Raw genomic sequence first — 25,288 nt, forward strand, 5'->3', positions numbered from 1 at the left:
ATCTATCCATTGCGGGGTCTAGTGTACAGTTAAAGTCACCTCCCCATATGACTACTCCTCCCAGGTACGGTCTGATTTTGCCATATAGGGTCTTGAAGTAAGCTGCAGTATCTTGGTTGGGGGCATGTGTGTTAACAATGCACACCTCTTTATTTTCGATCAGTCCCCTGATCGCTACCATCCTACCATCTGGGTCCACTGTGGACTGTATAAACTGGAAAGGCACATGTGGGGTGATCCAGATGATTACTCCCCTAGCGTATGCCAAATATGTTGCCCCAATTATGGTCCCTGTCCATTTTCCTCGTATCACCTCCTGTTTATCCTTAGTGAGGTGGGTTTCTTGTAGCAGGGCTATATCTGCCCTTTGTTTCCTCAGGTATATCATAATCTTGTTTCTCTTTAAGTAACTATTGAGCCCTCTAACATTCCAGGTCATTATCTTAAGGTCTCCCATTATCAGCCATATCCTCCCCCTCCTCTAACTCTTCTCCTCTTTTGTGCCGTGCGCAATAGCGCACGGGTGTAAGCTCGTTCCCCAACTAATTCGACTACAAATTCCCCAATACCCCTTCCCCCGCCTCCCATCCCGTCCCCAACTGTTGCCCAGCTCCATCCCTGGATCTCAGGCGTCCCCGCATTTGGTCCTGTCCTGGCTAAGCCGGTGGTAGGAGCCCAGCAGGGGGTTACCGCACTATCGGCAACCCGGCTAACCTATCTAATGGGGTATGAGTTTGGGCTCTCTTTGTCTCCGCTTTTTGAATAGCAACTCTGCCTGAACTATAATCAAGTCCCAATGTCACAATTTATACAGCACCTCATCATCTGGGACCATTTTCATTTACTCCGTACTGCTTTTCTCATGACCATCTGCTCCCGTCGGACAGTTCTGTGCGTCCAGCGACTCTGTAGTTCCTCTGGGGTCTCAAAAAAAATTGCACGTTTTTTTTATGGATCAGCTTTAGCTTTGCTGGATACATCAACATGTATTTATAGCCCACCTCTCGTAGTCTCCTTTTCACTGTTCCGAAGTTCAGACGCCGTCTCTGCACCTGGAGTGTGTAATCCGGCTACGCGGTGATGGATGCAGAAGCCCTTTGTATTGTACCTCCAGAATCTTTTCTCTGTCGCGGTAGTTTAGTATTTTGGCAATGATCGGTCTTGAGGGGAAACCCGGGGGGGGGTGCTTCTTGTCAGGGCCCTGTGCGCTCTTTCCACCGCAAATCCTTGGGTGAGTGCCCCTTCTTCTATTTCTTGCAACAGCATGGTCTCAATGTACTTGGTGGGGTTAGGCCCTTCCTGTCCCTCTGGGAGTCCCACAATGCGTATATTGTTTCTCCGTGCGCGTCCCTCGGCTTCCTCGGCTCTGTTCTCCAGGTTGCTGACTTGTTGTTGTAATGCATGGATCTCCGAGGAATGCGATGCGCAGGTAGCTGTGTTTGTTTTCACCTCTTTCTCTAGCTCGCCTGTTCGTTCCGCAATTGTCCGTACATCTTGTCTTAGTAAGTTAATGTCCACTTGGACTGCATCGATTTTTAACTCTAAAGACTCTTTCAACGGGGTCATTGCGGCCTCCAGTTTCGCTTCCCATGTCTTTTTCAGATCTACGATGGCATCTAGTATCTGCTGATCGCCTCAAGCTGGGGTTGTTTCCGCCTGAGCACTTCTCTCTTTGTTCCTGGGCCCTTCCATTGTTTGTGGTGTTTTGGTGAAGTCCTCGAATGTGGATTGCTTCCCCTTAGTCTTGGGCTGCTTGGATGCCATCACACCCCCGTTGTAGTTTGGAATGGTCGGGGCCAAGATACTCGATGTTTGTGCTTACGCCCTCCTGCTAAGCACTAGGTTCTGTTTGGAGCAACGGACCACTCCGGACCGTTGTTCGTTACGCCTCTTGCCAGTGGTCTATGCTCTGCAGTACTTGTCAGCCGGCCATTCAGTTGTGACCACGCTTGTTCTAGCTGGCTCGTTCTTCATGCATCCGCGGACCAGTCACAATTTCTGTTGTGTGTTCACCCTTCTCGCGGCCCGCCTTCCCCTGCAAGTGGTGCAGCCAATGGGGTGAGGCTCATCCAGGCCTCTCAACTGCCCTCAGTAATCCATACCTTTAGCCATGGCCCCGAATGAGTCCAGGGGAGTTGTAATGTATGTCTGGCCTCACAGACAAGGAGTCTCTTGTGCTTCCGGGGGTGCTATACTTTGCCCCTCTTATGTGTTATTTCTGATCGCTGGGGGGTTTCAACTGCAGAGTCAGGGGCAGTCAGCAACTCTGTTCTTGGTTTCAGGCATATTAATGAGTGCAACTACTACGTGTGCTTCCGTGTGCAGCACATGTTTAATGGCATCGTGTTTCGGGCACCATCCAGAATGCATACACGATTCGTGTGGCTGCTCTCTCCTTCAGCGCTCAGTTAATTAATAGCCTTGTCCGCTTCGCCCGTCGGGCATGTCGACAAACGCTGTGAGCTTTCTGCTAGATGTGCATCCAGTGTTCCCCAGCAGCGTTTGACCACCGTGAGTTGTGCGGAGTTCCTGGAAAGAAGCGTTATATAGTGCCCTGAGGCCAATACCTTGCTATAGAGAGCTCAGAGCGAGATGCGCTTGATACATTAGTATCTTCACAGCTGCGGGCTTCGTGTCCGTTCCAAGACCCGATGTGTATTGTGGCAGCTCGCTTGCATCACCTTCAGGGCTGCGGCTACTTTGTGTCTTATTCATTCCCAGTCACTCCGTCGCGCGCATCGCTCTTCCAGTGTTTTGATCTGCAGCCCCCGAAATCAGCCTTCTGCGCGGGTCTTGTGTCTCTTGGTCTCCGACCGGGGTGTGTGATGTATTCTGTGCCTGCGGCGCACCCAGCAAACGCCGTTCTCCGTCCCGGGCACTCCTGGTATGCGCTTGCTGGTTATTTCGTGGGGTGGCCTTCACTCTGTATCCGCTTGTTAATGCCTTTGTCTATCTGATGGCGGCCATCTTCTTTGCTGCCTCAGTCAAAATGTGTGATCTTCTCCTCCATCTGGCGTCGTAGGTGCAACATAGATCTGCTTGAAACTGTATCCTCGCATGCCCCAGAGCATCTGACACACAGTGCTTCAGTTATGAGACATTTCAGTGGGTATTTATGCAGTTTCTTGCAGGATGATGTGCGGATCAGCAGGAGCTCTAACGAGAGTGCGTCCTCCTACATGGCTCCTTAGCCATGCCCCCTCAAAGGAAACGTTATTCTTAAAAATACAGGGCAAAATATAAAAAAACTCACATGTACAGTGTGCTGCACAATAACCATCAGAACTGTTTTTCTAAGGCAAATCTTCAAACAGATCTTATTGTATTTAGCAGATCACTTTTGACATCAATTAAGGCAGAGGGTTGCAACCTTTGGCTCTCCAAATGTTTTTAGTTACAAGTCCCATCAGCCCTATCCAGTATAGTCAGTGGTGAGTAATCATGGGAGTTGTAGTCCTAAACATTTGGAAAGCCACAGGTTGCATACCCCTGAATTAAGGCATAATGCATGACCAAAGAGACCTGTCAATAAGGATTCAAAGCAGTCATTAACTGAGAGGCCTGCTAGCATTGGAGTTGTTATCCCCAGAAAAATATCTAAGGCTGGAACTCTAAATGTGAGATAAATGGACCATTTCAATCACCATTATAACTTGCATTTAAAAACAATGTTGCTACTAAAACTACAACCATGCCAAATTTAAAAATGTGTTTTAAAGCTGAGAATATCTTCATTAAGATGAAACCCATGCATATTGCTTATGTTTTTTTAAATACATTCTTAAAATTATTAATAGTCATTACTTTATGAGTAAGGGCTGAATATACTGAATGATGTCCTTATGCCAGGTAGGCCACCAAAAGTTCTCTTTCACCTTAGCTAGGGTTTTGGTGATCCCAGGATGCCCTTCGATCAGGGAATCATGATAGTTTTAAATAATATGCTGTTGTAATTCCTTCTTGGGTACATATAGGTGATCCCTAAAAAAGGGTAGATGGTCCTTGATGGTATACTGTTCTCCTTGAGTTTGCCATGCGAGGTAGGCACCAGGATTCATTGTCCGTTGGATTTCTTTTCGTAGTTCTGCATGTGTTAAGGCTGTCATGATACCCAAGAGTTTGTCTTCAGGTATAATAGGTACTGTGTCTGGAGTTGTATATACTATTTCATCTATGCCCATGCGAGATAATGCATCCGCCTTTCCGTTTCTGACTCCTGGTCGAAATGTGATTACATAATCATATTCGGCGAAGAAAAGGGCCCACCGTAATTGACGCGAGGACTGGGCCTTAACTGTTTTGAGACATTGCAGGTTTCGGTGGTCTGTGATGACTGTAATGGTGTGTCTGGCCACCAGAAGGTAGTGCCTCCAGGCTTTAAAGGCGGATTTGATAGCCAGGAGTTCCTTGTCCATGATGGCATAATTAATCTCTGGAGGTGAGAACTTTTTCAACGTTTCAACGACATAAGGGAGGTCTGGACGAGGATGTTGCAGGATTGGAGCGGAGGTAAACCTTCGTTTAAGTTCCTGAAAGGCTTCTTCTGCTTCTTCGGTCCAAGCAAACCTTTTATTGTTTTTTCGTAATAGTACTGTGATTGGGTGCACAACCTGAGAGAAGTCTGGGATGAACCGGCGGTAGAAGTTCGCAAAGCTCAGCATGCTTTGTACCCCTTTCAGAGACGTCGGTGAAGGCCATTTCAGAATGGCATCTACCTTGCGCACGTCCATTCTGATGCCTCCTGGAGTAAGGATAAAACCAAGAAATTCTACTTCGGTGACGTGAAAAAAGCATTTTTCAAGCTTGGCAAACAAGCGATGTTGACAGAGCTTGGTGAGGACTGAAAGAACGTGCCTGACATGATCTTGTTCCGAGGCTGATTATACTAAGATGTTGTCTATGTACACTAAGGCGCACACATCAATTAACTCCCTTAAGACGTCATTCCTGAAATACTAGAATGCCGCAGGAGCGTTGCATAACCCGAAGGGCATGACTTGATATTCAAACAAGCCGTACTTAGTACGGAATGCGGTTTTCCATTCATCTCCTTTTCTGACTCGGACCAGGTGGTACGCTCCTCGAAGGTCCAATTTGGTATAAATCTGGGCATCTTTAACTTGGTCTAGCATCTCAGGGATAAGTGGCAAGGGGTAGCGGTTCTTCACAGTGATCTGGTTCAATGCACGATAGTCAATACAGATTCTCAAGTCTCTTTCCTTTTTCAGTACAAAGAACAGAGGACTGGCTGCGGGGGACTTCGAAGGACAGATAAATCCGTTTGCAAGGTACTGGTCTAAATAGGATTTCAAATGAAGGTTTTCTGGTTCTGTGAGAGTGTAGATCCTGCCGCAAGGGATTTGTGCACCAGGAACAAGGTCGGTCTGACAGTCATAGGGCCTGTGCGGCAGCAATGTATTGTCTTGGTCCTTTCAGAAAACATCCTGGAAATCATGGTATTCACTTGGCAAGGTATTAGTTGCTCCCAGGGTTGATACTGTCGCTCCAGGAGTCATGGTGATACAGACGTCGGGTTTCTCCTCTTGGTAATAGCAGGCAGGGGAGCAGTCACTGGGGAAGGTTAATTTTCGTGCCCGCCAGTCTATCAAAGGGTTGTGAGCAACCAACCATGGCATCCCTAGTATTAGCCTGAACTGAGGTGCCTTGATGAGATCGAATGAAATAGACTCCCGATGTCCATACTGGCACAGCAAGGTTACCCTGGCTGTGCACTGGGTTACTGGTCCGGAAGCGATTTCTATCCCATCCGCGGTGGTTACCTTGTCCATAGTTGGCTTAGAACACAAAGGAAGCCCCATCTCTGCTGCCAGTTCTTGATCAATATAATTTCCAACTGCTCCGCTATTGATGTATGCTTCAACGGCATGCATTCTTGACGACTGTTGGTGGTTAATTAAGATCACTGGTATTGCAAAGTGCAAGGTCAGCAACTCTTTCTTCTCATTCGACAAACTGACCTCTACGTTTGTCGAGCTTGATAGTTTTCCGATTCCTTAGCTTCATCCTTCTTTGTGGCCCCGACTGTTCTTCTTGGGGGTTTTACTGGACAGTCCTTGAGCAAATGTCCTGGTTTCCCACAATAAAAACAAAGCTGTTGTTATCTTCTTTTATCCCGCTCTTGTTTTGTTAATGGAGGCCGTATCCCTCCAATCTGCATGGGTTCTACAGCATTTTCAGGTACACAGGGTGTGTTTTCCCTTGGTCGAACAAACACGGTCCGAGGGTCCGTCTTAGACCGGTCTGCCTTTCGGTCCTGCAACCGGTGGTCTAGCTGCACAACCAGATTTATGAATTCTGCACAGTCTCTGGGTGGATCAACCACCTGGGCTAAGACGTCCTTTGATTCGCCCCGTAAGCCTCAAGGGAATAACGTGGTTCTTTTGTTTTCTGGCCACCTAGCTTCGGCAACCAGTCTGTTGAAGGTGGCAATGTACATTAACAAGTCCTGATTCCCCTGTCGGAGGGACAAGAGTTCATTGTCTACTGCTTGTTCCTGGGTATGGCGAGCAAAACGTTTTTCCATTCCTCTCTGGAACCCCCCAAAGTCATGTAATAGAGGATCGTCATGGGTTACCAACGGCACCGACCAATCTGCTGCACTACCACTCAGGTACGATAAGACAAAAGCTACCCGAGCTTGGTCATTTGGAAATGCTCCAGGCCTACAAAGAAAATGAAGGCGGCACTGATTGATGAATGCCGCATACTTCTGTGGGTCACCTGAGAACCTTTCTGGTGGTGCCAGGGGCACTGTTCCAGGTAACGTGATCTGTACCGGAGTGGGTGGTATAGCGGGATTTTGCATTGTTGGATTACTTCCAGGTAGAGGCGTCTGTCCTGCCTGTGATTGCAAGTATTGCCGGCTAATCTCTTCAGTGCGTTCTTTGGTCACTATTAGGTCTCTCCGGAGGGCATTAGTCTCTTGTCGGGCAGAATGAACCTCAGCACGAAGCTCTCCTAGTAATTGGACCAATTGGTCCATTTCTGATGTCTCCATGGCGCCCAGGTGGATTTGTTGTGGTAGTCTTCACGTTCTGTTACACTCACCTGGTATCCACAGGGACGCCACCCAGCCAGGTTACTCGCTGGTATGCTTCTCAGCTTTGCCCTGTTGTGGTCTGCGGGGGAAGGTTCTGCCTTGTGGTAGAAGTAGGCGTGCTCTCCGTCCTGCCTTCTTTGCAGGGGCACGTTGTCTTTCTTGGGCGAGTGCGGTCCAGTTACTTCACTGACGCCGGCCCCTTTGATATTGTTCAGGTCGGTCTTATTGCTGTTCTTTAGTTTTGTTTCTATCCTGCATGCCTTTCTTTGTTTAAAATGTCTCTTTTTTCTCCCTTAGGTGTGCAGAGCTTCAGCGCGGCGAACTGGCTTGGTTGAGCCCCGCTGGTAAATGATGGCGCATTAAGAGCACTATGATGCGGTAAGTAAGCACTATGCACAGCGCTGCGAAGTCTTGCCTTTGCTAACCTGTGTTTTCCTTCCTTGTAGGTTGCGGTGTCCTTCAGCGTGAGTGGAATGTCCAGAGTGGTGCCAGCCGAGAGGCGACCAGCCAGGTAAGCCTTTTGAGCAGTTCCCAATTTGTAAATGTCTCTACTGCTTTCTTTAATGTTGCCTCTATCTTCCTCTTTCAGGTCGTTCTGTCCGGGAGGCGTGCAGATTCGAGGAAGCTGTTCTCAGTAGCTGCAAGTGTTTAAAGATGAAGACTGCAGGTAAGATGCTGCTGCTAATGATGTTCCTTTTGTCTCCTTGCAGGTTCTGCTTCTCTGAGGTTCGAGGGAATAGCTGGACACGGAGAGCGTCACGTTGCAAGCTGCAAAGTAACGCAAAGCGTGTTGTCTTGCTCGGGTGTGGTTTAAATAGCCCCAACAAAATAGTCCAGGTAAAGTAGTCCATAGGCTACCACACCCAAAACACTAGACCGCATAGCTTGGTTCTTAGGAACCAAGCTATGTGGATGCCTCCATGTTGGCTGACAATACAATAAAGTAGTTCCCAAGCACATTGTTTTTCATGGTGTATGAGCCTGGCGCCATAGGTGCCAGGACTGGCCCCATGAGGGCTTTTGAAGAGGATGCCAGGCTCTAGAGGCCCGAGTCCTGACTCCACCTGGCCAATGGGTTTGCCAGAGGGGGTTTTGGGCGAGGGTCGTGACATTTTAAGAGCAGATTGAGCCCCCACCTTTTCCTTTTTATATACACCAAAAATGATAATCAACCCATAAAGATTGGCGGTTCATATTCTATGGGACTGTCTCACTATTGGACAAGCCAATGGAAGGACGTGACCAATTAAAATGCACATGATCATCATGACGTAAATGTGGAAATATTGAACATTTTAAAAAGCAGGAAATATGATTCTGAATTTGGAATTAAAGCTACAGAAGAAGAACGCCTGTCCCTAATGAATGAGTGCTAAAAGGGGATACTAGCTGGAAAATTAGGCTTGTCCATGGGGGATTCCGAAACAACTTCACCTGGAGCAGACTTGCTTTTCAAGAGGGAGTAAAGGCTGACTGGGAGTTATTTTCAAAAACTCATGAGGGCCCATTTTCACTGAGCTCCTTAAAAGAAATATTTAAAATTGCAACTGCTCCCCCCCACCAAATGTATTTAGATAGGTCCTCTGGAATGATTGCCCTGATCAGTCCCTGGAGTGGGTAGAAATTGGATGCAGGCCTCTAGGGGGTGCACATTTCAAATGGAATATTTTGAGATTTTGTGTGAAATACAACAATACCTTCTCACTATATTTAAAGCTAACTGAGATTTGACTGTTTGTAGGAAACAGCATTTCTGTGCATAAATCTCAAAGGAAGATAAAAGGTATTGATAGAATGAGAATAGAATATTGTAGTTTGCTCGTGCACAGTACATTCTGCCTTGTTTGTATCTAAAGCTGAGGGAGATAGCATTTAAATAAATAGAAACAGGTTTTCTCTGTGCACTTGTAAAACAAGGAACGCTTCCCAGAGAAATCTCCCCAAATGGGCTCTCTTTGCTGCAGCCAGTGGGGCTAGAGCCCAGGGGGCTGCCTCTCTGTGTTCCTTTGTGAGAACATGTAACACCCCTCTCCAGCAAGACAGCTCCTCAGCAGGAGCTGTCCTGGGAAACAGAAATCAAAGGACACACCCTATACAAAAGGACTAGCCCAAACCCGGGTGTTGATGTGAGTAATGCAAGGGGGCAATGTTGGTGTCGGAAGAGCGAGCACAGCATATTTGGAGGGGGTTCCACCATCTTGTGTCTCTCTGTACCTCTCATTTCCTCCTGTCTCCTGCACCTTCTTTAACACAAAGCACTTTGGGTATTATGTCAGAAGGTAAAGACCACTTCTCTCAAAGACAGGGATTGGACACCATAAAACAGGCTTTCTTTTGTCTAATCAGCTGTGGACCTTTGCTTATAAAAGAGGGGGTCTTCCACTTCTTATTTGATTCATCTCTAGACTTCAACCCTTCATGAAGAATTTGTTGAACCCTGCTGTGAGAACAGTCCTTTTCAGTTGTGAGTCTAAAGCAGGAGATCCAAGGCAGAGGCAGGCTCTGCTCCCTTACCATTCCAAGGGCACATTGGAGGAGACCTGGTGCTGGAGTAAGACCTGGCTCTCTGCCAGCTACACTGATACCCAGGACATAAATGGAGGTGAAGGACCCCAACATGTATTTGGCTGCTTGTCATGATTTTAGGAGAATGAGAACAAGAACCTATCATGTCCCTGAGACCCTGGATTGGGACTCACAGCAATCTGAGGCCAGATAAGCCAGGATCCTGGTGTTTTTCACTGTCAAACTGCTTTGAGCCGAGTTTCAAGTCAATTTGACACATTCAGACCACTACTGGTGCTGCTTTTGCCACTGTCTTCATCTCGCACAGCTAGTACAGCGCCAAGAAGCCTGGCTCGACACTGTTAAATCACCAAAAACAGCAAAAACATATTATTGACTCTTAATTGCCCCCTGGTCTATCTTTGGACCCTAGAGACTGGTTAGGTCACTTTCAATCTCTTTTCCACACAAGAACATATCATTTTATGAACACTGTGGTTATTGATTGCCTATCACCCCTGTTGCATTACCCAAAAAGGTGCATCTTTCTCTTTTCCATATTCTCTGCTCTTTCCACTGGGGTGCTTTCTTTGTAATTCTTTCTATTTAGTTAATTTTGCATATGGTGTGTTTAATTAAAGTAAAAGTATTGTTGTAGAACCTTGATTGGACATTCCTTTGTTTTGGACTGTTGTACTTTGCTGTTTGGGTTGCTACTGTTTCACATTCACACCGTATTGAGAGCATAACCTGCCCTCTGCCCATGTTAACACAAAAGGCAAAGTTGGTATCTCTTAACTGTGCCTGTTTCACCTTTATGATTGGAATTACTCTTGTTTCGTAGATGTGTGAAGGCTGAGTAAGCGGTTTAACTAATTCTCATCCTTGCACTCCAGCAGGGCAGAAGTCATTTCGTCACAATGCTCTCTCACTGTAGCGTGTAATACAAATGAATGAATGAAACGGAAATGCACAAAACATAAACCCTGTTTTGCATTTTCCATTTAGATATCATAAAATGCAATTGAGACACTGCATCATAAAGAAAAAAGCCTGTGTTCACCTAACACATTTTTACATTTCACACACTTTCACATGTAATCAGCCCACTCTTTCTTATATGTAAAGGTACTCTTTTACTTATAGTATGCCTGCCTTAACAAGGTACATAGACAAATAGCAATCAACGATATGAGTTAGTCTAATAAATGCGTCATCCCTGCAAGATATGGTGGGTCTCATTACAAGTATGGCAGTGCAAAAAAAACAGCGGTAACAGAGTGATAATTCCGTTACCGTCACATTACTGAACTGCTGTTATACAATTTTGGAGCTGAAATGAAGGATTTACTTCTAGCAAAAAGCTGGAGGTAAATCTGCCACTTTACCACCCAAAATCAGCACAGTGAGTGGAATTACCACCTGCAGAATTACTGCTGGCGGTAATTCTGCCAAAATCCCCATGGCTTCCAAGAAATGAGGAATAACACTGCCTACCACCACTTGAAATCTAGTGTAAATTCCACTGGACCAAGTGGCAATAATGGTAAATTCTTTCGGTGGTATTTTGGCAGATTTACTGCTGAAATAGGACCAAACTTGTGATGAGGCACCATTTTTTTAAGTTTTTCTCTTTTAATGCCAGCTCTTTTGGTGTGGTTAACATGGTATTCGAAGCATATCATGAGTGATTTCAACATACCTCAGGAAAGAAGAAATGCAACCACTGAGGTATGTGTGTACTTTCCTGAAATGAGCAAGTTCTTCTGTTAGACATATTCTGATCAGCAGTTTCACATGTTTGGCAGTCTATTCGAGAATATTTTCTGATGTGCTTGCTGCTTTCTGAATGTTATTACGAGTCTGGCGGTAACCCTATTGGTAATTCCGGTGGGTTGCTGCCGAACTCGTAAAATTGTACCGGCACCTAGCTTCCCTGCCGAACTCGTAAAATTGTACCGGCACCTAGCTTCCCGGTGGCACCAGGACATTACAAGTCCTGGAAGACTGGGAAGCAAGATGCCGGAAAATGTTAGTCCCATTCCAATGGGTCCACGGAAGCACCGGCACTGTTGTTAATGGTGCCGGTCTTTCCGTGATCAGTCTGCCTATCGGGGCTGCTGTACCTGGCAGGTTCAGACCTGTCGGGCACAGTGGCCCTGTCAGGCAGATTCGGGGTGTGGCGGTCCGGAAACAAGGGTTCCGGTAGGCTTACTGGCACCCTTGTTTCGGGACCGCCACACTCCTAATGTGGTCCTTTAATATGTGATGCGCATGCCAAAGGCTATTGGGCCTCCTTAAGAGTACGGTGGTGGCATCAAATGTGGCAGTAAAGTGGTGTTAAATACATTGCTGCCAATTTGCACCCGCATTACTGCATCGTCGTTCTACAAGTTTGACAGTAAGGTGGAAGATTCACATCCCTGGAGGTATATTGTCAACCTTACTGCCAAATATCATCGGCTTTAGCGTGCAGAAATACTGCTCATGGTAAACCCGCTAAATATCCCTGTGGAGTCCTACGGAATCCAAAAAGGACTCCATAAATGGGACTAACACCACTGTGCCACCACTCGTAATCCCAGGGTAGGTACATGAGGCCCATTGTGCTTACCGTGGCCATGCGGCTTTGTGGAGGAGAAGGAACATGAGACTTGGAAAGATTAAATACTTTCTGTGAGTGGCTGAGCTAAGGTGGTTGCTGTGACCCGCCCTTCTTTTTGGGGAGCATGTTTGCTTTTAGGGACTGTGGTTTGATCACTTTATGGGTGCTGTCACTTAGAAGCAGCGACTAACATGGAAAAAAACAACTTCAAAGATCAGTCGATTGACTTTGCAGAAGAGGGGATCTGAATGGCTAAAAGGTTGTAAAAAAACATTCATATATGCTGCTGAGTTAGGCTTACTTCTTCCCCTAACAGGGGGCTGTCATTTTTTCCATAGCAACCGGGGTCCAATTGGTGCACGTTTTCATACATAAGGCAATGGATAAGTAAGATTCATTTCCACGAGAGACGATTGCATGTTAGTCTGATAAAACTGCAATTAAGAAAACCTCCTTGCTACTAAAGTTGCTGTACCTGGCACATCTTTCTCGAAAATTGGTACACACATTGCAATCATTTTAGCTTGATATCATTTGGGTTTATAGCACTAAAGTCATGTTAACACTGCCATAGGAAAAAACATATCTTCACAAAAGAGGAAAAAAATGAATTTGCCTGAAAGCAGCAGCCACAATGCGCAGTCACACTTTTTTTTCACTGTAAGATAGAGTCATCTGGTGGCATAATAATTGGGTGTGAATCATGCGCATCAGTGGCGGCGGAGGAGGAGTGCATTAATAAATGAATCTAGCCTCCAGCCAGTTTATGCTGATGAGCTAGACTTTCATATGAGGTGCCAATATTTTCGGAGGCGGCGGGTTACAAGTTCATATTGTGCACAGAAAACCGCAGCATACATAATCAGTTCTATGGTATATTAAACATGCCATGGAAATATGGGGGCTGAGCAGAGGAAATCACAAACAATAGCCAGTGGAAGACACTCAAGGACAGAATATGATATGGGGACCAAAATGCAGTCTTTGCAAAGATCTCTTGCTGCCATATGTCAGCTAACATGCGCTGACATATAGATTCACACACTGCACCTGAAAATCGGGTACAAACTGGGGTAGATTGGCCTATAGGAGTTTTCCCGCTGGGCCTCTTCACCCTGGGCCCCTTTTGTGTGGTAACCTATTTTATTTTCAAATGTTCTCATAGGAAAAGGGTTGGGCTTGATGAAAATGTGTATTATGGGGCCACTTTGAAAATTATTTCCAGGGTCTCTTTTGGTTCCCAGTCCACCCCTGTTTTGAGTGGTAACCATGAATAGATGGGTTTCAAAGTAAATGTGGGCAAATTCTGAGCAACAAGTCAGGTTGTGGCATTGGTGGCACTGAGACAAACTGTGGTGTCAGGGCTGCTTAACTTACTGCGCCATGTCCTGGCTAGGTCCCTGAAAGCTCGCAGTGGTCTGCCCATTGTAACAGATGCCTTAATTAAATAAAGGGCACATGCGCATGCGCTTGTAAATCGTAATCAGGTGCAATGGAGCATTATGATTCGCCATTTATTTATTCAGATTTGTAGAGCGCACGTCAGCCCGAGGGCATCATGGCGCTTGTTACAGACATATCTTAGTTACATAAAAATACAGGCATATCTTAGTTACATAAAAGTACATTATATACAGGGGCAAATGCGACATTTGTACAAATTTATAGAGCATTATATTTACATAGGTTTGCGAGTGTCACATATTACTGTGCAAGGAAAGAGGTCTTCAGTTCCCTACGAAAAATCGGGAGTGAGTTCTCTGCTCTAATGTCTGCAGGAAGAGCGTTCCAGGTCTTGACGGCAATGTAGGGGAAGCTTAGACCACCGGCTTGGGCTTTTTTGATGCGTGGGATGTGGAGTAAGTTGGTGTATTGCGTCCTGGTGGGACGGGAGGAGGAGGGTTTGGAGATGGTCTCTGATAGATAGGACGGAGCGGTGAGAGAGAGGCATTTGTGTGTGAGGGTGAGGATTTTGAGTGTGATCCGCTCTTTGACCAGGAGCCACTGGGCTGAGTGCCTGGCATGGGAGACATGTTCTCTTCTTGGGATGCTGAGAGCGGCCCGGAGAGCATTGTTCTGCGTGACTTGATGTCTGTTGAGGTTTTTTGCTGAAGTGCCTGCTAGGAGGGCATTGCAGTAGTCCAGTTTTGCTCCAATGGTTGCTCTAGCTATAGAGAGGCAGTTGGGTTTAGTGAGGTATGGCTTGACAGCGTTTATGAGTTTGGTGGTATGCGCAGATGAGGAGGTGATTGCACTGACTTGTCTGGTCATAGATAGAGAAGAGTCTAGGTATACTCCTAGTGTCTTTATATCTGTGGTTACGGGGATGATGGAGTTGTCAATGGAGAAGTTGGCGTAAAGTTTGTCCAATTTGTCTAAGGTGCTCTGTTGACCTAGTATCATGATTTCAGTCTTGTCTCCATTGAGGCAGAGGCCATTAACTGCCATCCAGGTCTGGATGATGGAGTAGATCGTGTGGAGTGCCTTGGCATCTTCGTGGTATGATCCTGAGAGAGGTAGAAGTACTTGTGTGTCGTCCGCGTAGTTCGTTTGTCAAAAAGAGGCTTAGTGAACAAGTTGTAAAGTGTGGATGCAGTGCAGGATCCTTGAGGGACCCCGCAATGGATTGTAGTGGGAGTGGCATTGGCAATGTCCGAGAAGACTTTCATGGCTCTTCCCTCTAGGAAGGAGGTGACCCAGAGAGCTGATTCTTTAGAGAAGTTGGCTGAGTGTGTGAGGTGTGAGGTGAGGGTTTTGTGATCAACCAGATCGAAAGCGGCTGAGAGATCTAGAAGGAGCAGAAGAGCTGGCTTGTCCTTATCAATGATTTGGGTAATCTGACTCTTCAGATCCACCAGAGCAGTTTCTGTGCCGTGTCCTTTCCGGAAGCCTGATTGCCTGGTCCCGAGGATGGAGTGGGTTTCAAGAAAGTGTTGGATTTGGCAATGTGCGGCTTTGGCCAGTAATTTCAGGAGGAATGGCACTGTGGTTATTGGTCTGTAGTTGTTGGGTTGTAGGGGGTCGAGGGTAGGTTTCTTTAGGAGGGGCCAGACCCAGGCCTCTTTGAGGCTTGCTGGGATAATGCCTGTTTTAAAAAACGCATTGATGAAAGCCGTAAAGAGCGGCGCAAAGCAGTCTGCGCAGTCTTTGACGAGTTTAGGTGGGCAGATATCGCCTTTACAGGGGGAGGGTTTGAGATTTTTTAGCAAGTTGATGACTTCTAGTTCAGTGACATCTCTGAAGGAGAAGTCAGGTATGGTAGGCTTGGACGAGGTGGGTGGGGCGTTGGTAGGCTTGGTTTCTGTCTTTTGAGGTAATGCTTTGCAATGGTCTTTGATTTTATTTTGGAGAAGTTCAATTTTGTGTAGCATGGCAGCTTGTATACTGGCACACCAAGCTTCATCTTTTATTATTTCATCAGGTGTATTGGGGGGTGGAGATGAGCTCGTTGAAAATGGTGAAGATTTCTTTAGAGTGCGATTTGGCATTAGAAATTCGAGTGTTGAAGGCGTTGGTTTTGGCAGCGGTGATAGCTATTTTGTATTGATTGGAGATTAAATTGAATGTTTTTGGCACTGCTGCAGGGGTTGGATTGCCAGTTTTTTAGTGCTGCTCTTTTGTGGGCGCGCATTGAGTGCAGTTCTTCAGTGAACCAAGAGTTGGTGTGTACTGTTTTTTTGTCTTTTTTCCATTTGAGTGGTGCTATTTCATTGATAGCTTTAGTGATGACATCTTTGTAGATGTCTGCTAGGATATTGGGGTCATTAGTGAATGGGGGCGCTAGTTCGGGGGTATTGAATGGTGATGGCCATTGTTATGCTTACATTTGATGCTTATACACGTTATGCATAGGATGTGATGTTGTTCTAGGAGGCATCATCAAATCATGTAGAATAAGTGGGGCTGCACAAGTGCAAATGGGAGCGTGCTCTCCGAGTTTACCAAGCGCGTGACACGTCATTATTTGTGTCTCAGCCACAAGTCATTACAGGACTCTGAGGATACCCCCTCCTCCCCCCAGTACCCTCAACAACAGACGACAGAGGTGTGGTCAACCGCAACATCGTGCTGGCCTTGCGGGTTCATTTTGCTTGGCCGCGCCACAAATGGAAGCACACACTTTGCACGGCATTGGAACTTCACCTGTGGATAGGAATTCATATCTGTCCCACTCTTTGAGTTTGGGTCATGGGCTTTGATTACTGAGCAGTGGTCAAGGAGAATGAAGATTACCCCTGCTAGCTGCGCAGGGAGTATTAATTCTATTAAACACCAGGGTGCGAGCATTATGCTTCAACTTATTTTATTAGTACTACTCGGCAGTTTCAACAAATATAACAATTTTGAAAAATGCCCAACTGTAACTTTTCCTTTGTGAACTACAACTCCCACAGTCTCTGTAGTCCATGTCCATACAGCCCAGCATGACACACATCCTGTCCCTGGAATCCCCCTCTCTTTTACGTGCTCTAACTGTCACTTGAACTTCATAACTCTGCTTCGCCAACAGTGCGAAAAAACCCTTCCTACTGGGCAACTGAAATGCAGAAGCTTCCTCGACTGCTTGTTCGAATCTTGATAACTCCGGCCTCTCAATTATTCTTCTGCTCTTCCCCCAAGGAAACACAATGCAGAATATCAGGGTGGCGTCCATGTACTGTTATAATTCATACATATCAAATCATCAAACAATACATGCTTGGGAGGGAATTTAATGCTTGCCTATTAGTCTTTAATAGAATTAATACTCCCTGCCCAGCTAGCAGGGGTCATCTTCATTCTATGACAAGACTGAAGGCGAGCAGTATGCTTGTTCAAAGCTTACCCTACACAGTCTCAGCCAGACTTTCCATTGGCTTAAAGTAAAACTCCTTAAAAGTACGATCACTAGCCCAATCTGTGGCTAACAAGCTCTCGTAATGATAGTCCCGCTGTAAAGGCCTTGGAAGCCATAGCACTCCTCACAGAGTGCGCTCCGTACTTTCTCAGATCAATCCCTGCTACCTGCATCATTTCCTTGACCCATCTTGCAATGGTAGATGTTGACACTGTGTGAAAAGGCTTTCTAGTGCGCACTGCCCTGTTCTCCCTGTCATATTCTCATATTCCTTAATGCACCTTGCGACCCACCACTTGCAATTGCTTGGAAAATAAGGATAATGAACCGTCGAAGTCCCTGTCTTAGTCCTTTTGACAATTGTAAATGTTGCTCCTTCTGGTCCAAAGGATCTCCTATTAATCTCTTACGCTTTGACATCGGATATGCGCTTACAGGATACTAGACATAATAGCATTGATAGCTTGCCTGATAATTGCTTGAGGGACAAGTGTCTGCCTATGGGCCAGCTTTCCAGCAGGCGCAGTACCACTGTCACGTCCCATAACTCACCATACCTAGGTTCCGGGGGCACTTTAAACTTAGCTCCTCTGATGAGCCTCACTACTGCCGGGTGTTCACCTGCTGGAACCCCTTCAATTGTCAGATGCCCTGCCGAAATCACTCATCTATATACACCTATGGTGCGAAGCACTCTTCCATCCTGCAATAACTGAGCTAAGAAATTCAATATCGCCACTACAGGGGCTGAAATCGGATGAAGACTTCTCCCTTTGCATCAACTAGTCCACTTGGCCCAAGCTGCGTTGTAGCTCCTCCTAGTGGATGGAGTCCAAGATTCTGCGATACATTCTGCAGCTTGCACCGAAATGCCTGCCAGCGCCCAGCGTCTCCCGATATCCTGCAAGCGATGACCGGGAAAGTCCCTCTCACTCTCCGAGGATGATACGACCCAACTGGGTCTGTGAGCAATTGCTCTCCTTCGGGGAGCGTTCTAGGCAGCTCTACTGCTAGCTCCATCAGAGTCAGGAACCACACATGTGACTTCCATAGCGGCGCTACTAAAATGAAGTCCGCTTTCTCCCTCCGACACTTCGCTAGAACTCTGCTCAGCATCACGAAGGGGGGAATAGCGTAGTGTGGGCTGCCCGACCATTCCTGCAGAAATGCGTCCGTCCCACGAGCTTCCGTGTCTAGCCTCCAGCTGAAGTAATCGACTGTCTGCGCATTGAGGCGGGACGCAAAGAGGTCCATGTACACTGCACCCCATCTTTGATCCAGGATCTGAAACACTGCGGCGTCCAACCTCCAGTCGCTGGAGTCTGTCAGAGTTCCAGTTAGCCACTACGCTCAGTGCTCCGGGCAGATACTCTGCCGTCACTGACATCCCTGTCTGGTAGCAGAAATGCCAAAAATACTTCGCCAGCTCCTCTGCTAGAATTCTGGACTTCGTTCCTCCTAGGTGGTTTAGGTAGCGGACTGCTGAGATGTTGTCCATCTCAACAGCACGCATGACTTCACCTTCCCTCTCGTGAATGCCTTGATTGCAAATGAACCTGCCAGAAGCTCTAGGCAGTTTATATGCGGCCGAAGTTCCTCTTCGCTCCACTTGCCGCCAGTCTGCAGCTCTCTGCATCTTGCTCCCCAGCCTAGGCGACTGGCGTCGGATTCTATGATCAGGTCTGGCCGGTCTCCGAAGATGGTACACCCATTCCAGGCGTCCATATTCTTCAACCACCATTCCATTTTTGTTATGAACTCCGGATCCAAAGGCACTTGTTGATGATACCTCAAACCTTGCTGCAAGTGTCTGATCTTCAATCACTGTAGTGCTCGATAGTGCAAAGGACCTGGAAATATGGCCTGAATGGAAGCTGCTAATAGCCCTACATTCCTCGCTAGAACTCTGAGGGTGATCACCTGCTTTCTCAGCATCCTCTGATCTCCATTTTGATATATTCCAGGCTGGAAGCTCCAAGGTAGCTTTCTTGGTGTCTAGGACGAATCCTAGGAAATCCAACCTCTGCGCTGGGGTGGTATGTGACTTTTCTACATTCACTAGAAAGCCCAGGGACAAGAGCAGATCTTGCACCCATCTTATCTGGTACACTAAGACATCTCGGTCCTCCGCTAAGAGTAACAGGTCATCGAGATATATGATTAACCTTAGTCCCTTTTCTCGGGTCGCTGTCGCTACTGGCTTCATCAACTTTGTGAATGTCCAGGGCGCTGACGCAAGACAGAAGGGTATCGTCTTGAATTGCCAAAGCGGCTTTTTCCAGCGAAAAGCTAGAAATGATCTGTAGCTTTACTGCACTGGCACTGTCAGGTAGGCATCCTTCAAGTCCAGCCTCGTCAGCCAGTCTCCCTCTCTCAGGCAGTCTCTGAGCTGATGAATGCCCTCCATTTTGAAATGCCGGCATACAATCCATCTGTTCAATCCCTTCAGATTTACCGGCTTTCTCCTTTCTGTGCACTAGGATCACGTTGCTTATGAAATCGGGACGCATTGTGCACCTCTCTATGACGTCCTTCTGTTCTAGCTGAGATAGCTCGCGATCTAGACACTTCTGCTCTGCACGCACTAACCGTTGCTGGAGAGGCCAGCCCACCTGCACTGGCTGTTCTATAAACTCCAGCTGCAGACCACGGTTTGCAATATCCAAGCATCGCTTGAAAGCGCGTGCCAATTTTTCCAAAACATGCCAGTCCTCTCTCCCACTGGAGGGTAATATACTGCGCTCACCTGGTGTAAACCCTTGACCTCATCCAGATCCTCTTCCTCTGCATCCTATGGGACCACTTCCCCTGGCCGAGAAGAAGGTATCCTGTTGTCTGTTTTCCCAGTACTGGGGTCTGGAATTGGGGGACTTCTCCCTCCTTGATTCTGACCGGCTGCATGACCCCTGCAGCTGTCAGGAACCAGGATTGGAAATGCTGGAGTCGCTGCAAGTTCCGACCCGAGGATCTTTCTAGTCCTCATCCAACATGGCACGGTGCCTTTAAAGGCAGGCTCCGCCCCCCTGCTCGGCGCGTTGTATCTGTTGCTGTTTCATTCAACGCTCCGAGTGCTGCTTACTCGTTTCTACCTTCTGTGATTTCTGCTCCTTCTACAGCCCTCCCGTAGCGAGCCTGAACTACGCTAGTTTCCTTTCCTCTTTTACCTATCTATCCTTTTTCTGTGTTACCGTCTTCTTACTTTTGCCTTCCTTGTTTCCCAGTCTACTTTCACCCTATTCTAACTTGTCGCTGTCGCTCTGTACAGTCAACACTACTTTCGTTTGCTTAGAGCGCCTTCCTATCCGCTCGACTTCCAACCCAGCAGTTTTGGTTCGACTTCCTACCTTTTGAACGCGGTGCCACTTCTTCGCACCGTGTTCCGCTACTTCTTTTCTGCTGTCTTTCGTCCGCTGCCAGCTCGGCAGCACCCTTCTTACTTGATTCTGTATCCTCAGTCATTTCTGTGCTACTGCTTCGCTCACCTCCGCAAAGTTTATCTAGTTTTACCCTTGGATTGTATTGTATTTTCACATCTCTGGATCCCACGACAAGAGTTGCAGAACATCTGTGCCATCTCTTTGACTCATCATCAAGACCATCTATGAACTAGGGTTTTTTTTGCCTTTGTGCTTTTTCCCTAGATTGGAGGCTGGCCCCCTGGGGTTCCCCTAGGACAGGTCTTTGCCTCTGTCAAGGTGGCCTCCGGAGGGGCCAGACCTTACCTACACGAAAAGAAGGTTCGAGCACCCAAGGGCAAGGGTGTAAGGATTAAAAAGAAACCCCAGAAGACCGAAACCGACCGTCAAGGATCCACCTCAGGAGAGTCAGGTGAGGAGAAAGGGGAGGTAGACTCAGATCTTGACAGAATACAACACCAGTGCAATACCATGGCCTCCTTGGAACAATACCAAGAACTAGTGGCAGCTATGCAGAACCTAACTGCAGAAGTCCAAGCGCTGAGAACTGAGAATATCGCCCTCAGACAACAGGTGGTCTTACACCGTGATGACCGCGGGGATCTACCCGCTATGCCCCTTTCTTTTGGCAAGTACGATGGTCACCCGGGGGGATTAAAGGACTTCCTAGACGCCTGCAATGTTTATTTTGCCTTTCGCACCCATGCCTATGAATCCGCCAAGTCCAGAGTCGGATTTATTATTGCCAACCTCATTGGCAATGCACTGGCTTGGGCCACCCCCCTGGTAGCCATAAATGACCCCTCCCTGAACGATTATGACCGTTTTGTGGAAGCCTTTAAGGATAAGTTTGACAGACCAGAAGTATTCTACTCTTCACTGGAAGCTATATTGGATGTCACACAAGGGAACACAGACGCCCAAACCTACATATCCCGCTTCCAGAGATTGGCGGCTAAGGCAGATTGGCCGGACTCTGCTCAACAAACTATATTCAGAAGAGGGCTACACGATGAAATCAAGGATGAGTTAGCTCGTGTAGCTCGACCTGTGTCCTGCCAAGGATTGATGACTCTATCTCTACAGATCGAATTCCGTCTATCAGAACGGCGACAAGAAAGAAGACGAATCAGAGGCACCCCTCAAACCGTCGGTCTACCTGCTCCTTCTCCCACATCCAGGTCAAACCTCACTCCTGAAGAACCTATGCAAATAGGGGCCACCCGAGGGCCTCTCACACCTGAGGAACGCAAACGAAGAAGAGAAGCCGGATTGTGCATGTACTGCGGTTCCTCTAAACATTTACTAAGAAACTGTCCGGAAGTTCCTCCTAGGCGGAAGGAAAACTACAGCCCCCGATCTGCCGCAAGGGAAGTCTCGGGGGAATTGCCAAGTACCCTTGCAATTACTCAAGAACCATGAATAACCCTGAGGAGAACAGTCTGATGGTGTTCCGAGTCAAATTGTGGCTATCCGACTCGAGTCCCGCCGAAGTTCTTGCTATGTTAGATTGCGGAGCAGCCGGAAACTTTATGGACTCCAACTGGGCTAAGGAACATCAGGTGTCCACTAGACCAAAGACAACTCCCATACCTGTAGAAGGTGTGGATGGGAGGCCTTTGTCCTCCGGACCTATTACTAAAGAGACTATACCCTTGAAGATGGAATTGAGTCACCATTCTGAATACTTGGTGTTCGATCAGATCCGAGCTGCACACTTTCCATTGGTCATTGGTATCCCTTGGTTAAGACGACACAATCCTCAGATCAACTGGAAGGCCAATAGAGTGAGTTTTAATTCACACTTTTGTAAGTCCACTTGTATGAACCAGTCTATCGGCTTAACTCACCATGGGGGGAGGTCGGGTCCTGCTCTAACTCCGGCTATCATCGCTTTGATTCCAACACATTACCAAGAGTATTCGGAGGTGTTTTTAGACATCCAACCACGTGAGTTACCTCCTCACAGGGCAGAAGACTGTGGTATCGACTTACTTCCGGATGCTGTAGTTCTGTTTGGACGGATGTATCCCTTGTCTCTCCCTGAAAGGAAAGCTCTACGGAATTACCTAGACTCCAATCTTCAAAATGGGCTCATCCAGGAGTCCAGATCCGCTTGTGGTGCCTCCTTATTCTTTATTCCGAAGAAGGATAGTGCAGAATTACGTCCATGCATAGACTATAGAGGTTTGAACAAGGTGACGATTCGGGACAGGTATCCCATGCCTTTGATCGGAGATATTCTGGAGGCAGTAAAGGGGGCTATTTACTTCACCAAACTGGACTTAAGGGGCGCTTACCACCTCCTAAGGATAAGAAGAGGGGACGAACGGAAGACGGCGTTCCGCACCCCATTTGGACTTTTCGAATACAGGGTGATGCCGTTTGGCCTTGTCAATGCCCCAGCCATTTTTCAAAGATACATCGACAAGGTATTCGCGGACATGTTGTTCGTATCTGTTGTAGTGTACTTGGACGACATCCTGGTATTCTCCCAGACATTGCCCGAGCATAGGGTACTGGTTAAGAGAGTACTGCAACGTCTTCAAGATCACAAGCTATTAGTTAAACCGGAGAAGTGCCAATTCGAAACCACCTCAGTATCCTACCTAGGATTCCTTTTGTCAGGAAGGGGCATAGAGATGGATCCAGTTAAGGTTAAGGCCATCAGGGAATGGAGAGAACCCAACACTGTCAAGGAGCTACAAAGCTTCTTAGGGTTAGCCAATTTTTACAGGAGGTTCATTCCCAACTTCTCCAACCTAGTGCTTCCTCTTACCTCCCTGCTAAAGAAGGGTGTCAGGTTTGCCTTTGGAGAGGAACAACAGAGGGCTATTCTAACCCTTAAGGAGTGTTTTTCTTTTTCTCCCATTCTGGTACAACCAGACCAGACTAAACCTTTCATTCTGGAGACTGATGCGTCGATAGGAGCGATAGGTGCCATCCTATTGCAGAAGGCAGCGGATGATTACGAACACCCAGTGGCATACTTTTCTAAGACCCTCACCAGCAGCGAACGCAATTATTCTGTCCTGGAAAGAGAGCTGTTGGCCATCAAATTAGCCTGTCAAGAATGACGACATCTCCTACAGGGCGCTGCCCATTGTTTTGTGATCAGAACTGACCATCGTAACCTTCGGGTTCTCCAACAAATGGAGTGTACCAATGCCCGACATGCCCGGTGGGCTTATTTTTTTTTGCAATTCGATTTTGTGATAACCTACATTCCCGGCTCTCAAAATAAGAAGGCGGATGCCTTGTCACGAAGCATTGGGGACAGCTCAAGGAATTACGAAGGACATGACCGTATTTTCCCCAATCTTAAGGTTTTAGCAACTACTGTCTCCTTCCTCCAAGACCTGATACCTCAATATCAGGCTTGCACAGAACTTCCTTCTTCGGTCCGCTTAGGTAGTGATGGTTTGTACTACCATGAAGACGCACTTTTCATTCCCACTAAAAGTCTCCAGAAACTCATCCTTTCCTGGTGTCATGATTCTCCCTTGACAGGACATCCCGGCATCCGAAAGACCTATGAATTGCTGCAACGAGGTTTCTGGTGGCCAAGGGTAAGAAAGGATGTGCACCAGTATGTCACTTCATGCTCTATTTGTGCTTCTAATAAATACCGAACTGGCAAACCACTCGGTCTCTTGCAGCAGTAAAGGGGGCTATTTACTTCACCAAACTGGACTTAAGGGGCGCTTACCACCTCCTAAGGATAAGAAGAGGGGACGAACGGAAGACGGCGTTCCGCACCCCATTTGGACTTTTCGAATACAGGGTGATGCCGTTTGGCCTTGTCAATGCCCCAGCCATTTTTCAAAGATACATCGACAAGGTATTCGCGGACATGTTGTTCGTATCTGTTGTAGTGTACTTGGACGACATCCTGGTATTCTCCCAGACATTGCCCGAGCATAGGGTACTGGTTAAGAGAGTACTGCAACGTCTTCAAGATCACAAGCTATTAGTTAAACCGGAGAAGTGCCAATTCGAAACCACCTCAGTATCCTACCTAGGATTCCTTTTGTCAGGAAGGGGCATAGAGATGGATCCAGTTAAGGTTAAGGCCATCAGGGAATGGAGAGAACCCAACACTGTCAAGGAGCTACAAAGCTTCTTAGGGTTAGCCAATTTTTACAGGAGGTTCATTCCCAACTTCTCCAACCTAGTGCTTCCTCTTACCTCCCTGCTAAAGAAGGGTGTCAGGTTTGCCTTTGGAGAGGAACAACAGAGGGCTATTCTAACCCTTAAGGAGTGTTTTTCTTTTGCTCCCATTCTGGTACAACCAGACCAGACTAAACCTTTCATTCTGGAGACTGATGCGTCGATAGGAGCGATAGGTGCCATCCTATTGCAGAAGGCAGCGGATGATTACGAACACCCAGTGGCATACTTTTCTAAGTCCCTCACCAGCAGCGAACGCAATTATTCTGTCCTGGAAAGAGAGCTGTTGGCCATCAAATTAGCCTGTCAAGAATGACGACATCTCCTACAGGGCGCTGCCCATTGTTTTGTGATCAGAACTGACCATCGTAACCTTCGGGTTCTCCAACAAATGGAGTGTACCAATGCCCGACATGCCCGGTGGGCTTATTTTTTTTTGCAATTCGATTTTGTGATAACCTACATTCCCGGCTCTCAAAATAAGAAGGCGGATGCCTTGTCACGAAGCATTGGGGACAGCTCAAGGAATTACGAAGGACATGACTGTATTTTCCCCAATCTTAAGGTTTTAGCAACTACTGTCTCCTTCCTCCAAGACCTGATACCTCAATATCAGGCTTGCACAGAACTTCCTTCTTCGGTCCGCTTAGGTAGTGATGGTTTGTACTACCATGAAGACGCACTTTTCATTCCCA

Source organism: Ambystoma mexicanum, chromosome 6p (assembly GCF_040938575.1).
Source record: "Ambystoma mexicanum isolate Mex_15411 chromosome 6p, UKY_AmexF1_1, whole genome shotgun sequence".
NCBI lineage: Eukaryota > Metazoa > Chordata > Amphibia > Caudata > Ambystomatidae > Ambystoma > Ambystoma mexicanum.